Below are 14,541 nucleotides of genomic sequence, written 5' to 3'. Positions count from 1 at the left end.
CATGTCCGCTTGTTTCTCAGAGTGCATCTTTCTTTTTTTCCCCACTCTGATTTGCTTGCTGTTCAAACAAGGATGTCCACCATGTTCGAATGGTAAAATAAAAGCCCGAAGGTCTGTTGTGCGTCATAATGCATGCGTCACAACACGTGAACACTCACTGCAATGTTGTTGGCCATGCATACACTCGTCTGGCACAAGTGAACAGCAAAATCATTGGCTAGTCAACAGCCCGGCCTTTTAGAACTGAGACTATCTGATTAGGTCTGCAAATAACGAGGCCCTAATTCCAAAGTTTACGCCATTTCTGTCTCTGAGACTACTCTTAGCACAGTGGCGCATCACACTGCTGACAAAAGATGGAAAAGGATAAATAAAAATAAAAAATTGATCACCGGTTATCACGTGTCTTAGACTCCAGTTCAATCCTGTCTCAGTTCCACGATCCTTCACACTTGTCAGCACCATCTTAGGGCAAACAGTGGTCTACTATTTCAGCCTGTTGATAATAAAGTGACGGAAATTTAGAGAATACCAGCTGAAGAGAAAATACTACTCCAGTATAGACAAAGAAACTCCGACTCACATTTGGGTTCATGATTCTTAATAGTTCTTTCTCTGATATAGAAAAATGTTAGGAGGACTGCATCAACAATGAAACAAAAAACACTGTAGGCATAGCAAACGGTTAAGGCAAACCGAGGTATTATTGGATCACCTTCGGAAGGAGTAAACGGGAATGCTTGTCAAAAGAAGCAGATTTAAAGGACATCAGAAATAAAATAATGGCCTCAATCTTCAGAGGGGAACTGAATGAACTCAAACCTTTTTGCATTTTCTTACCTCCAGAAACCTTACTTAAAACGCCAAGAATACCGATCTTCAACGTAAAACCAAGTCTATTGCAATCGTGGTACTTTATACAGGCATCATAATGGAAAATGAAAATATTGTCACAAATGTAGCAGATTTAATAATGTTTTATATATGTACAAAAATAGCATCATATTCACCCATGCCAAGGTCACATAACCGGGGTGCCCGCCTATCAGAGCAGGTAGCCTGATAGTACGACCCAAGGTCATGATGAAAGGAGGGGGAAAAAGAAGAGAGGCATAAGGCTGGGTTCCTACCGAACATCAAACATCAGGAATGAGAACTACCCCAGTTGTAAGTGATTTATCACATCCCTCAAAAGAGCCAGTGCCGTTATGACCTCATATAACTAGGCCCCATCAATATAACAGGGTGGAATTCAGAATCGAACTGTTTGTGACCAGAAGAATTAACAATAAAAATAGGATTAGGGTGTGGTTTGTTTTGCCACAATGGCTGGCACATCTGGCTAATTCTCTGGCCAGATCCAGTACAATATTTCCCCATTCCGCGGCCAGTCTGCTAATAGTAGCAGCCACAAACTTCCTAACAGCCAAAGCACCTGAACTTCATCTTTATTACAAGGATGTCATCCAGCAAGGGGGGGGGGGGGGGGGAGATATATATATATGAGAGACAGAGAGACAGGGGGAGGGACGATAGAGAGATAGGGGGATGGGGAGAGAGATAGAGGGGAGAGAGATAGAGGGGGAGGGGAGAGAGATAGGGGGAGAGATAGAGGCATAGGGGGGGGGGGGGAGAGATAGGGGGAGAAATGGAGAGCGAGAGAAAAAGTTATATGGGTTATCCCTTGAGGAGATTACCACTTGACCAGCTGCCCGAGGCCAGCATACTGCATAGCCTTGGAGCAAGAGGGTTGGGTTAAACGTGGCACTGGTAGCTGTCCAACATGAGACTCCCACCATGAACAGTCTGAGTGCCATGCTGTCAGTCTACAGGCCTGACAGATATCCAGGGCTACACTGTGACTAGTATTCAAACAGCCCTTACTGTGGAGTTCCCGTCCATTACAAGGTAAATGCGACACTGGTTATCCTTCGAGAGCGGCTCCCACCATTTGTGTTGGTCAGTCATTGGCTCTAGGGCCTGCCTCGGAGGAACCAGTATATAGACCTCTTTGTACCCTGTGAATCCAAACCTAACAACCATTTGGGCTTTTGGTTGGATCAAATGTCACAAATCGGTCATACAGGTGGTCCAGATTATCTTGGTAGTCCCAGTTGTCCTCCTCCTCCTGTTCATTTTGTCCTCCTAGTCATTCTTTTCTTGGTGCTCTTCATCCTCCTTGCCCTTTTTCATTCTCCTGGTCCCCACTGTAATTCTGGTCTTGACAGTCATGGTATTCTCCCCCTCTTTCTGCTCCCAATGCTGGTCTCCTGGTCCTTCAGTTGAACCTCCTCCACAAGCTCCCTATTCTCTTGGTCCTCTGACCCAGATTCTCCGCTCATCCTCCACACAGGCCCTCTTTGCATCGTCCACCTACTGATCCTCCTGATTGTCTGTTCTTCCATGCCCTGCTTTTCTACCCCACCACACACCCTGAAGTCACACAATTGACAAGCAGTGATGGATTTGTGACAATTTACCAACGCAGCAGGATTCCTGGTGTGGTTTGGAAATGTAACTCATGTAGTTGGGCCCTCTGAACCTAAGCTAGGCAAAGGTACCTGCAAGGGATTTGTTTACAACTGACATGGGAAACAGGAAATGGAGAACATTTGGTGTGCTGTTAAAAGCAGATGGAAAGGAATATTTTCATTTTCAGAGATGCCAATAAGTAGGGATGTGAACACCTGCAGGGAAACAGCCCAGAGCCAGCAGAAGATCAGCCCTAAATCAGTTTAGGACTAGCTACAAGGCAGGCTGAGCTTGATTCTGCTAATTAGACAGATTGTAGCAATTGTAGTAATGTTTTTATATACCATTTGGATTTTCAATCCTCTGTGGATGCTGTTAAAAAAAAAAATATTTAATAATAATATGTAAAAAATATTTTTAAAAAGGCCTGATAGGGACCATTGACAACTACTGTTTTAATTTGGCGTTACATAGAAGCTATCTGCAAGACCTATTGTTACACGGGTGCTTACTCTCACCGTCTGCTAGTGACGGTTTGGTTTATTATTTCCCCCCATATGAAGAGCTTGCATTGCAAAGCATGGAGAGTTAATTTACATCTCAAAAGGATGTTGAGTAGTCACACATTAAATTATTTAATTTACAGATCCAGTTCAGAGAGCAATTGCTTTTTGTTTTTCCACCTCAAAAGGCTTTTTTCAGGTTTCAGCCAGGACTCAAAATAGAAGACCTACCGATTTCACAAATGCTTAATTTGCTTTGTCAGTAGTCCGCATCAACAGGACCCAGTACCCTTCAAGCACTGCATAAAATGCAAAATCAAAACAGAGACATAAACCCAGTGATGGGCAACTTATGAGCCTATTTTGAACCTACTAATCAATCTAAAAACAGTGATGACATGAACAAATGTAATTTCAAAATTCTTACACTCATCTTTAGATCTCTAGACTTCTCTATCAACATTGCTTAGAAAGCTCTCAGACGTCTTGAAGCTTAAGATGGAAGAGGCAATGTCATGGAGTACACTGGAAACCCAAAACGTAACAAAAAGCCTGAGCTTTCTGTCAGGTTAGCATACAATTCACAAGTCTACAAAAGAACCAAACACTACAGTACATCAAAATAGCTAGAAAAGGTAGTGAGGACTAAAACTATTAAAATGTACCACTCCAATCAAAATCCCTGTTCTCAGGGCAGCATTAAGGTATCCAATTTACCCGATCTCAATCACAAACTGTCATATATTGGAAGAAACCATAATGGAATAGAAGAACAGAAACCAACTATTGCATGTATCACGAGTTTGCATTAATGTATAAAGTGGCATTTTCGCAGGCCTCCCTGCTAAGACACTACAAAAACAAGAGGTATCAGACCTATGCACATTTTTTGAAGATGATACAAACATTACCTCAGTCTTACATGCACCGACTCAACAACACACAAAAACGAAACCTAATTTCAAAGCCCTGTGGCTAGTACATGGACTAGCCAGGGATATCCTTCTAGCTATCTTACCCCAAAATGTCACTGACAATCACATTTAATGTTTCGCTGAAGGTCCCTCAACGTGCAAGTTTTCAAGCTAAGGAACTGCTTCTCACTGTGCGTACATCTTATCCCCATTTTCAGCGGACACCTTAAGAAGAGGAGCTGTAAGACACAGATGCTAGTCCTGTTGAATCACAACTGTTATGTGCTCTGGCCAATGAGAGAAGGTCCCCAGTGGGCCAGATAAAAAAAAATAAAAAATGACCCACCATGACTGATATACACACGCAAATCAATGAGGCAACACTTCATATCAATGATGCAACGTGAAATTCTAAACATTTTGCTCGTATACAACTTAACCAGTTAAACTGCATGCAATTTCACCAGAAAAAGTGGACATGACAAGCTACCCTAGCAATTAATTGCCGTTTTTGGGTAGAAAAGTTTGTCATTCACTAACTTTATTTCGGTAAGTAAAAACATACCATAAAAGTACAGTACAGACATCGAGTTTTTAAGATTAAGAAACACTAAAAATATAAGCGCAATAGAAAATTAAAAAAGTAGAGAAAAGTTAAGATCCAAACAAAGTAATCAGAGTATGTGTCTCTTAATAAAAGGTTCCACTCAACAAGGGACCAATTCCCTGGATCCATAAATACTCAATAGTATAATAAAATAATATCTTTGTGCTAAAAATTGGATGCTAAAGTCAAACATCAAGAGTCAATAGATATACATAAATAAGTCTAAAAGTTAACTACCAAGTCTTATTCTTTAAAATTACTAATCTAAAATGCCAGATTGATTCGAGAAATTTTGCCACTGGTAAAACTACCTGGACAGATGAGTCAGATTTTAAAATTCTCTCAGCATGAAGATAGGACCAGACACCTATAGATTTACAAAGCGGAATGATCCAAAGGACTCTTTGTTTGTGGTATGCATGGCAATGGAAAAAAATATGTGAAACAGACTCTTCACTTTTACAACCCATCGGACAGAACTTGGATCTATTGGTGGAACTAGGCCATTTGCGCGTTAAAGAGCATAAAGGGAGAGACCCTATTCTGAATCTGACAAAAAGAGCTTGTGTGAATGGAGATAGTGCTATGTCCATGAAGGGCTCAAATTCGTAATGGCATTTGATTGATAAATAACTATCAGACACAGACAGCGGAACAATCTTAGTAAATTGCATAGTCTGGACAATGTGCCAAAAAGCATCCTTCAGTACCTGCACAGCATTTTCAGGAATGGAGGATGGATCCAGCCAATAGGACCCTAGACCAAGAGACGCCTTAGGCAAAGCACAATAGGGTAGTAAGGGTGAAAGGCGCCGCACATCTAGGCAGTAAAACAATAATTTTACACAAGTAACAAAGTAACCGCAAGATCAGGTGCAAACTGGCCCAGTGCCTTACTACCCGGTAGGCACCAAAAAGGGTATTGGGATACCCGAAGACAAAATTGGACAAGAATGGCCACAGCACACCGATAGTATAGTCCAATAGTGTGGCAGGGATGAGTGACCCTTATCTTATGTTGCTATGAAGCAAAGTTGAAAGGAGTCTCAAGTCCTGTTTGTAGAGGGTGTCTTTTATTTGTAGATACTGGAAATCATTGTGTCATCAGCGTGATACAGCCAACACGTGTTTCGTCACACCAGTGACTTTATCAAGGCTTCTTAGAGTGGAACTAATGAGAATATGGTTGAGTGAGAGAACATGAATGCAGACCCTGGTAAGCCTGTGGTCGGAACCCCAGATTTATTTATGAAGCTTTTTCTGTCACCAGGACACGAGTCCAGGTTTGCGGTGCCCGTCATTGATGTGGTGACAGCACAGTAATTAAGTCCTGGGGCTTAATGTGCAATATTCCTGTAGAAAGCTGCTTTCACACTAGCACAATCAACAGAATATTCCTGGTCTTCTCAACGAAGCGTCCGTGAATTCTGCAACCGTCGTCCGTTGTTTGATATCATATGTTTTTAATTTGATCACTTCCAGGTCGCGAAAAAGCTTCATAAATAAATCTGGGGTTCCGACCACAGGCTTACCAGGGTCTGCATTCATGTTCTCTCACTCAACCATATTCTCATTAGTTCCACTCTAAGAAGCCTTGATAAAGTCACTGGTGTGACGAAACACGTGTTGGCTGTATCACGCTGATGACACAATGATTTCCAGTATCTACAAATAAAAGACACCCTCTACAAACAGGACTTGAGACTCCTTTCAACTTTGCTTCATAGCAACATAAGATAAGGGTCACTCATCCCTGCCACACTATTGGACTATACTATCGGTGTGCTGTGGCCATTCTTGTCCAATTTGGACCCTAGACCAAGGTGAGTTAAGGACTGTTTGACATAAACACACCATTTAGTTTTGATGATAGTATTACGGCCCACCAATTTAAGAAGCCCGCAACGAAATGGAGAAAGGGCGTCTGTTGACCAAAGCCGGATCCAAAATAACAAGGGCCTTAAAGCGGCAATCTGCAAGATAGAAAAAAGGTTTAGATCCATTCGGATGGGCAGAGATGGAGTACTGGAGGGAACTTTTAGCAACATTTTCAAGAATTGATTTTCTGCCCTTGCCAAGTTCACCAGGTTACAATGACCCCAAAGTTCGGCACCACATAGGGCCCCCCCCCCCGGCTTGAGATTTGTATATTTCAAGGGCAGGAGACATTGCAAATTTGGGAGATCTAGAGGCAAATCTTACAATGCCACCCGCCCTTTGCTTCAAGCACAATAAAGATTTCTGGCGGTGAGCATGCCAAAGATGCGAGTCTTCCAATTTAATACCCAAGTAGTCGAAGGTGCCCACTCTTTCCAGGGGAGCACCTTCTAGGTATACCGGCCTCTTCATTTTACACCTGTTGTCCCCAAAGACCATGTATTTTGTTTTTGCTGAGTTGATTTCCAACCCATGGTCCTTGCAGAACTCTGTAAATCGAGAGAGCAATCTGGAAAGGCCCATGGCAGTTCGTGAGAGTAACAGGGTGTCATCCACAAACTTTTTCAAAGACATAGAAATCTCAGGGTCGTTTTAGTTACAGAGGTGACTTTATCTCTCTGATCACTGCAGTTAGCAAGAGAACCAACTTTTATGTGTCACCCTTTGGAAAATCTTCCCGTAAGTACTCAGTGAAAAGAGCTCAGTAGAGCTCTGGTGACTGTACACATGGATTATTAAAATGAAGTTCATACCAGCCTTAAAACAAGTCATCACTAGTCTTCTGTGAAAGAAAAAGTAAAAAAAAAAAAAAAAAAGCAACCAGAAGGTGCCTACATTTATGGATACAAAACCATGTCAAGCCAGTCCTAAGAACAATTCAGCCAGACCTGAAAACACTTCTAAGAGCTTGGTGAAAACCAGAATAAGATGAAACACTGAATCAGACAAAAAGAATAGGGAGGGAGCTCCTGGTTACCGACGAAGGCAGGCTTTTCATTATGTGACAGCTACAAATCTTTATTCAGCTTCCTCTCACCTGAGCCAACAACACTGTTGCTAGAAAATAAACACAAAGGAGGAGTCTCTGGATTCAAGGGTCTGAAGCATCTTCTGTTCAAGCTTACTGCAACTACCTTCAGTTCAGGGAACTCCAGAAAACGAAACTTATCTGCTTGGTGTTCAACTACCAAACATGTATACCTTGAGAAGAAATTTATAAATGTCAATTGAGGACCTTTCATACAGCTAGTTGGGTTCCAACCCTCTTAATGCAGTCTTCTTAACATGTTTTTTGGCTTGCTTCCTAGATCTTTTAAGCAATCAAAATGAAGTTTTAGTGCTATACTAACTATAAATAATTTTTAAAAATGTATTATATATATATATATATATATATATATATATATATAAAAAATAGTTTTTATTCATTTAGTACCTACTGGCAGTAGCCAGTAGGTATTTATAGTGAGGATCTGGTTTCCACAGGAAATACGTTTTTTGTTTTGCCAATAACTTTGGCACCACTTGACAAATCTTCATGAAATTTCCAAAATTAGTACAGCACTTACTTCAGCTGGTGTCTTAAAAGGTTTCAGGGTGATACGTCAAGCGGGTGCCAAGAAAAAGAGTGTTGGTGGGCAAGCGGGGGGTCCAAAACAATTTTACTCCATGCAATTTCCATAGGGATTTTTTTGAAACAACTACAACCCGAACTGCTGGACAGAATTACACCAAATATGGCAGAACTCTTGGTCCAGAAAGCGTACGTTTTGTGATTTGGTGTAAATCCATTCAGTAGTTTTAGAAAAAATTTAATTTGTATATCTGGGCGGAGCCTACGCACAGATCTCATGGTGAGATCAGATTAGCTGCCAGAACTTCAACCAGGAAGTGATGGCAGACAAAGCACCTTACAAATCATCGACAGAGCTGAAAACAAGAACTAAAGGAAAACGTATAAAAAAGGTGAAAACAGATTTTAGTTACAATGTAAAACAGTTGTTGATGGTACACTACTAATTTTAGGAATTGTGGTGTGTTCTAAGGCGATTTTACCCTGAGGAAAATAAAGCCTTCTGCTGAGATTTCATGAACCATGTTTTAGAGAAAACTGTTTTTTTCATGATTTTACCATAGGGGCTATGGAAGGTGCTCTAGAAGTTAAAATGAGAGCATATTTTCTGTAAATTCACACTATCTTTCTCAGCCATATGAGAATGAAGTCTGACATTCTCAGCAAAACATTCTTACAGCAGGAGCAGCCTGTCAGTTGATTCCCTTGTTTTCTACTGCAGCCTCCCAAAGTGTTTGTTCTAAAGAACAAACTAGAGGGCTAACAGTCTTACTTATGACATGTGTTGCACATCTGAAGCCATCTCGATTGAGTTAAACTGGTAAAAAAATTAAAACATTTAATTTAGAAAGAAACGAATAAGGGAGTTCATTTTGTCATAGAAGTTATTGTTAGTGCTGTAGAAAGAAAAATTGGGACACATTTTCAGCGAGTTCTCATATACCTTCCTCTTCTATTACTTTAAAACATTCCAACATGCAGTTTCAACACCAGCAGTAGACTACTAGTTTACTCCCTGGTAAACAACAGTATTCTAATTAACAAACGGGGTGTTAGTGATTCTGAATTTATGCCAAAAGTGTCCTGCATCTGAACCCTACCCAGATGGAATTGAAGTGGAAAAATGAAAGCATTTCTACTGAGGACACTGCACTAAATGAGAAAATTGTAGAGCTTCATAACAAATAAGTCTCATAAGATGGCCACTAGAGGGGGGAAAAGCCCAAATGTAGCACTAATACAACGCAAATGTAGCCCAATTTCAGAAGTGTGGAAAACACTTTATTTTTTTGGAGTTTTAAATAGCACAGACTTGACCTAAAAGGTATTGGAGTGCTTTGCATGAGCATCAGTTACATATTACTAGGACACATTCATTTTAGTTTTAGGCATGGGGGAATTAAATGATCTGCCTAGAATCACAGGATTTCGAGCTGACAACGAAACTCAAACATCATTCCTCAGTCACAAAGTCTGCAGCTCTGGCGGTGACCCTATATCCTCACCACTAAGTGTCACAAATAATGAAGTGATCAATTGGATAAAAAAAACATAAAGATAGCAAATAATTTAAAAGTGCTTTGTCACTATTTGATAACTCAGAATAGATTTCCTTATTTTAATGTTTTAGAGCGCTAACGATAGTTCCTATGAGATTAAGTCTCCCACCTCTTTTGTATAATTTTTAAATCAAATGCTTTAGGTATTAAATCAAAAAGATGTCAAGCTTGACACACATTAGTAATAAATATAGAACATTAGCAATCTGGCTGTTCATTACAATACTATGGGGAAGCAGATGTCAGGGGCATGGGCTTGGATAACTGAAGGTAGGGAGGAAGGTATAAAGTTAACAAATTGACCCCCACCCCCTTGCAAATTATAATAACCACAGGGCATGAGTTATAGTTACTCGTAATACCTAATTTAACAGCAGAATATCTACGGTTTTGTGTGAGCAGGGTATGACCCAAACTATAATGTCACTGTAACCTACTTTTTTTTGTGAATTATAGAGACACATATAATTTGTTTGGCTGTGACAATGTAAGAACTATATGAATACAAAAGAACCACAGATTTGGCGTCCATGCGACACTGAAAGTAGCAATTCTTAGTAGAATTGTTTCGGTAAAGAGGCCAGACCCTTTCCTCCAAAAGCACAGCAGTATTTGTATTCATTATTGTTAGTCTTCCATACATTGTTAGCAATATAAATTCTGCGAAACAAGAAGTAAACTTCAATATGAAAAAAATACCGGAATTTATGAAATACTGTCATTTCCATAACATTCAGTGTGCTAATGTGAATTTGGGGGGTTTGATATTCAATTTCGTTTTAAACTCATCTTTTACGTATTAAATGTATTCTGTATGCAACCTATGGGTTTTACCTTGCCGAGATAAGTCAACTGCAAGCAGTGATTTGAGTTTTACATTTTACAATGAACCCAAATTGTAACAGCTTTCTCCAGTGCGGAGCTGAATTTTACTTTCTGCTTAACATTGTGGGACTTTCCTCCCCAGTTGAGAAACAGGACAAACGTTTCCATTACACAAAACATATCAGGCAAGTTTCATTCCAATTCTCCTATAGAGAACGAAATGTTGTAACCCCATCCTAAAGTACTTCTAGAGATATCGCAGAAACTGGGCGGGAATGTCCTATGAAACGTCCAACACTAGTCTGTTCGACGATGGATAGGTATGACGTTCTACAGTCTTCATCTGAAGATGAAAACGATACACCTTGGGTTAACAGTAACGTTAGAAACTAAGTGTGCAGAGTCATCCAGCTGGTTAGGAGTAATTTATGTACCCCACACTGCACTCTTAATTTGTAATACTGTTTTAACAATATTTAATCGCTGCTTTAAAAAAAGCATGTGTCTACACTAGGCCCAGGCACCTTCTCTATAATCAGAAACTCTAGGATTACTCTTTGTATTGACTTGCAGATGGCAATAAGAGCATACTTTACGAGTGGAAATTGCCTCTATTAATCCACTTTTGACATGAAAACTATTATATTATTCTTCTTCATCAATAACTATTTTCCTATACAAAAATGTTATTATGTAGTGTTTGTCGGACTTTAATACATCAGCCCACGAGTACCATAATTACAGTCAATGCATTTCGTAAACTTGTGCTTTTTCTGTAGTATATGCACGTAAACAGAAAACTAGCGCTGTTGAGGGCCTGTATGGCTTCCGTCCCTGCTCACAGACTATGTTCCATCCCTCAAGTAACACAGATTATTAGGCAGTCAGCTTTCAAGCTACAGAGCTATCCCTGTGGTTACGTTCCCAATTTATACTCATTAATCAGACATCACAATCAGTATTTACGTTTAACATATCCAGATCTGCTAACATGGACATTGTCACCGAGTTAAGGGGGCGGGGCCTCGAGGAGATCGGGGTTATTGTCGAACACAGACCAAGACACTTTAAATTCATAGAGTCCAACACTAAAAAAAAAAAAAAAAAAAAAAAAAAAAACACAAATCTTCTGAGGCACACGTCGATGGTCTGTGCAGGTTTTACATCCTGCAATGGACACTGGAGTCACATAACTGCCAATTTAGCTGGAAAGTTGCTATCTGCGGGTGGGGAGAGGGGGTCCAGCCAAATGTGCCAAATGTGTGCATAGCATGCCATATAGACTACTCACCGCGTGACCGTATGATGGAAACTGATGCCATATGACACACGGTGGCCCCGTGTGAGTTGGGAGGTCTGCACAACTCGCAGCCCAAGAACGCAGCGCTGTCTTTCTAATCAAACATATTTTAAGGGCTTGTCACTCTGGCAACTAAAGAGACATGCACTGGCGAGAAGAGGAGGTGTACTTTGGTATGGGGGGGTGGACTAGGAGCATAGGTATTAGGTGAAGGAAGTGGACAGATGACTCGTTATGTCAGCAGGGAAATTCATGTTTCACGACTGTGGGAACGGTACGCAGCTGTACAGAGGAGAAGTGGTGTCAGGGAGAAGGACTAGTAGCTCAATGTGCAGGTTTCAGCAGGGAGTAGACCTCTTACTCACTAGGCGGCGATCACTTGAAAAGTGCCCACGAGGGGTTAAGAGTAAGAACCATCATACGTCTCTAAATCAAACAATAATGCGTCACATATCAAAAGAAGTCCATGGGATACTATATAACTCCTTGACAAAATGAAAAATTGCAACTGTGAGCGCGTTACTAGTCCATTCAAAATGGGATAAAATACCAAAATATCACTGGGCGTAAATAAAATTCAAGTTATACATGAAAAGGTCATTAGAGTAGCGACCACGAAAAGGAAAACACGTAGTAATTCCTGAAAATTCACAAAATGGCCTAAGAGTAGTAGGCAAAGTCAATGATCAACTTCAAATAAACTAAAAGAAATAATACGGGCTTGTGGGCAGGTTAATTACATTCTATCACGATCTAGCACCAAATTCAATTTGACACGAGCATGGATGTAAATGTAACTAACCTTTGGTGCTTATTACAAGGGGAAGATGAAACTCTGCAACGTCTACTTAAAATATACACAAAGCATAATGCATGCACATGAAATTCATCAACTCATATCTGTCAGACGTTTGGTGCAGGATACCATTGATTCCACCTAGTACCTACCCCAAGAGAATACCTAATCTCCCAATGTCTGGGAGAGAAACGCACAACTAAAAGACACAGAGGCACTACAGTATTACCAGAACACAAAAATGAACGTGGAGACTGCACAAGAGAGAAATAAGGGGCGTCACTGACCTACTGTGGGCTGCTGGCTCCGTGACTGCCTCGGCTTCCTTGCTCGCCTGCGTTGTCATTGTCCCTGCCGGAATGAATAATTGTTTTGGTTATCATGAGTATCACGCCCATTCACTACCCCCACGTGGCCTGCCCTTAAGGTAACCACCTGTCCGCTACTTACACGGACCGTCCGTACATTCAACCCAATGTCCGTTGTCCGTTATTGATCTTTTAACGGAAGACATTCACCCATAATTACAGTACTTCCGGGTCGCATGAAAGCCAATCCAACGGCTGAATATATTCAGTGAGTTTTCTGGGAGCGGGAGGGACTTGTCTGGTGTAAGGTAAACTAGGATTGAAGAATAGGCTGCACTTCAACCAATCCAACAGCGCTTTGCACTATTCCGAATACTGATTGGCTGCGGAATCCGCACGTGCCTGTGCGGGGTATAAACATTGTCCGAGGTCTAGCTAGGGGTTCGCCAGTTATTTAGATTGGAGGTGTTTGAGTCCAGCTAGCAAATGATCTCAGTTAAACGTCACGGACCTTAAGTGTGTCCGTGACGTCCCGGTCGGAGTCCTAGCATGTGCTATTGATGCTACCACGAAACCTTTTTAGGTTCCGGAGAAGCATGTTATTAGCCGAAAGGCGCTTCGACACCTCGTTAAAGTAGTAATTGTTATAGAAATATAATTACAAATTACAATCCATTAATCTGGATGGAAGGGAGGTTCCTGCAGTGACAGTTGGTGTCAGGGCTGATACGGAGTGGTGAGAAGTTGTGATCTGATTAGATCCAGTGGTCGAAGTGCAAAGAAAACAAGCATTTGCAATGCAACGGGTCTCGCGTTTGCTCGAGTTAGAGCAAAGCGATGGACTTCTGCCCAGTGAAAGCGCGCTTTGCAGGAAATGAAAAGATATAGTCCAGAAACCAGCTGAAAACACGGAGCCTCATAACTTTTCAGTAGTTTACTCCTGTGCTCTAGTAGGGCTAAACACCGAAAGGCATGAGGTATGCATGCCTTTCACAAATGGAATCAATCAATTTTTAAAAGGCAAGCCCACAAACTAATAAAAGTGACGGGCATGACGTGTGCTTAGATAGTAGAACATGGTCCAGAGCTCTTGCGCGCTCTGAACCCTATCAAGCATTTTCAATGCAACGGGTCTTGCATTAGCTGGAGTTACAGCTATTAGTGTTGTAAAGAAAAAAACGCAGCACGCTCGCTCTGCATGGAAAATAAACAGATGAAGTAGTCTGGACACCATGCTGAAAACATCGAGCTTCGTATGTTTTTAGTAGTTTACCAGTGCTGTGTGGAGGGCTAAACAATGGAAAAGGCATGACGTATTCATGCCTTTCACAAAGGAAAGCAAGCAGATTTTAAAAGATAGGCCCACAAACCAATGTAAGTGACTGACGTGACATGGGCGTGGTTTGAAGTCCAAAGAGATTACAGAATGGGGCAGAGCACTTTGCGCTCGCCCATAAAAAGTGTGGGAACTGTGATGGTGCACGCAAAAGGGTGTGGTCAGTGATCATGGGGGGTGCAGTCAAAGTTGTGGCTAAGAAAAATAATATTTTGTAAGCTTTTTAGGTCTTTCACCCTCAGGTAGCTACATATAAAATAGAACCCCACTTAAATGAAAAATACAAAAAAGTTGTTTCTCACTGGGAAATGCACTATAGTATATTATGAAACCTCTATTAGTTAATTCGCTGCAGAGGTCTGTGTGTACAGAATCTTGGTTGGTGCCATCTTGGTTGGTGCCGTGGAGAA

The 14,541-nt window shown here is 41.0% G+C and overlaps 1 protein-coding gene across 3 annotated transcripts in view; it reads right to left on the bottom strand.

The window, feature by feature from the left end:
* Positions 1–13,017, bottom strand: part of FBXL19 (F-box and leucine rich repeat protein 19) — a 388,122-nt gene extending 375,105 nt beyond the window's left edge. For 2 of the 3 annotated variants that reach the window (XM_069244159.1, XM_069244161.1), the window contains exons 1-2: positions 12,938–13,017; positions 12,775–12,838 (exon numbers count right to left, since the gene is read on the bottom strand). The gene's annotated coding sequence lies outside the window, so the exon portion shown is untranslated. Of the gene's footprint in view, positions 1–392; positions 497–12,774; positions 12,839–12,937 lie in introns of all 3 variants that reach the window. The other variant, XM_069244160.1, reaches the window with a different exon arrangement.
* Positions 13,018–14,541: the final 1,524 nt, after the last annotated feature.

This window comes from Pleurodeles waltl, chromosome 7 (assembly GCF_031143425.1).
Source record: "Pleurodeles waltl isolate 20211129_DDA chromosome 7, aPleWal1.hap1.20221129, whole genome shotgun sequence".
NCBI lineage: Eukaryota > Metazoa > Chordata > Amphibia > Caudata > Salamandridae > Pleurodeles > Pleurodeles waltl.
Note: the sequence above shows the minus strand (reverse complement) of the source record. Positions and strands in the feature narration are given on the sequence as shown.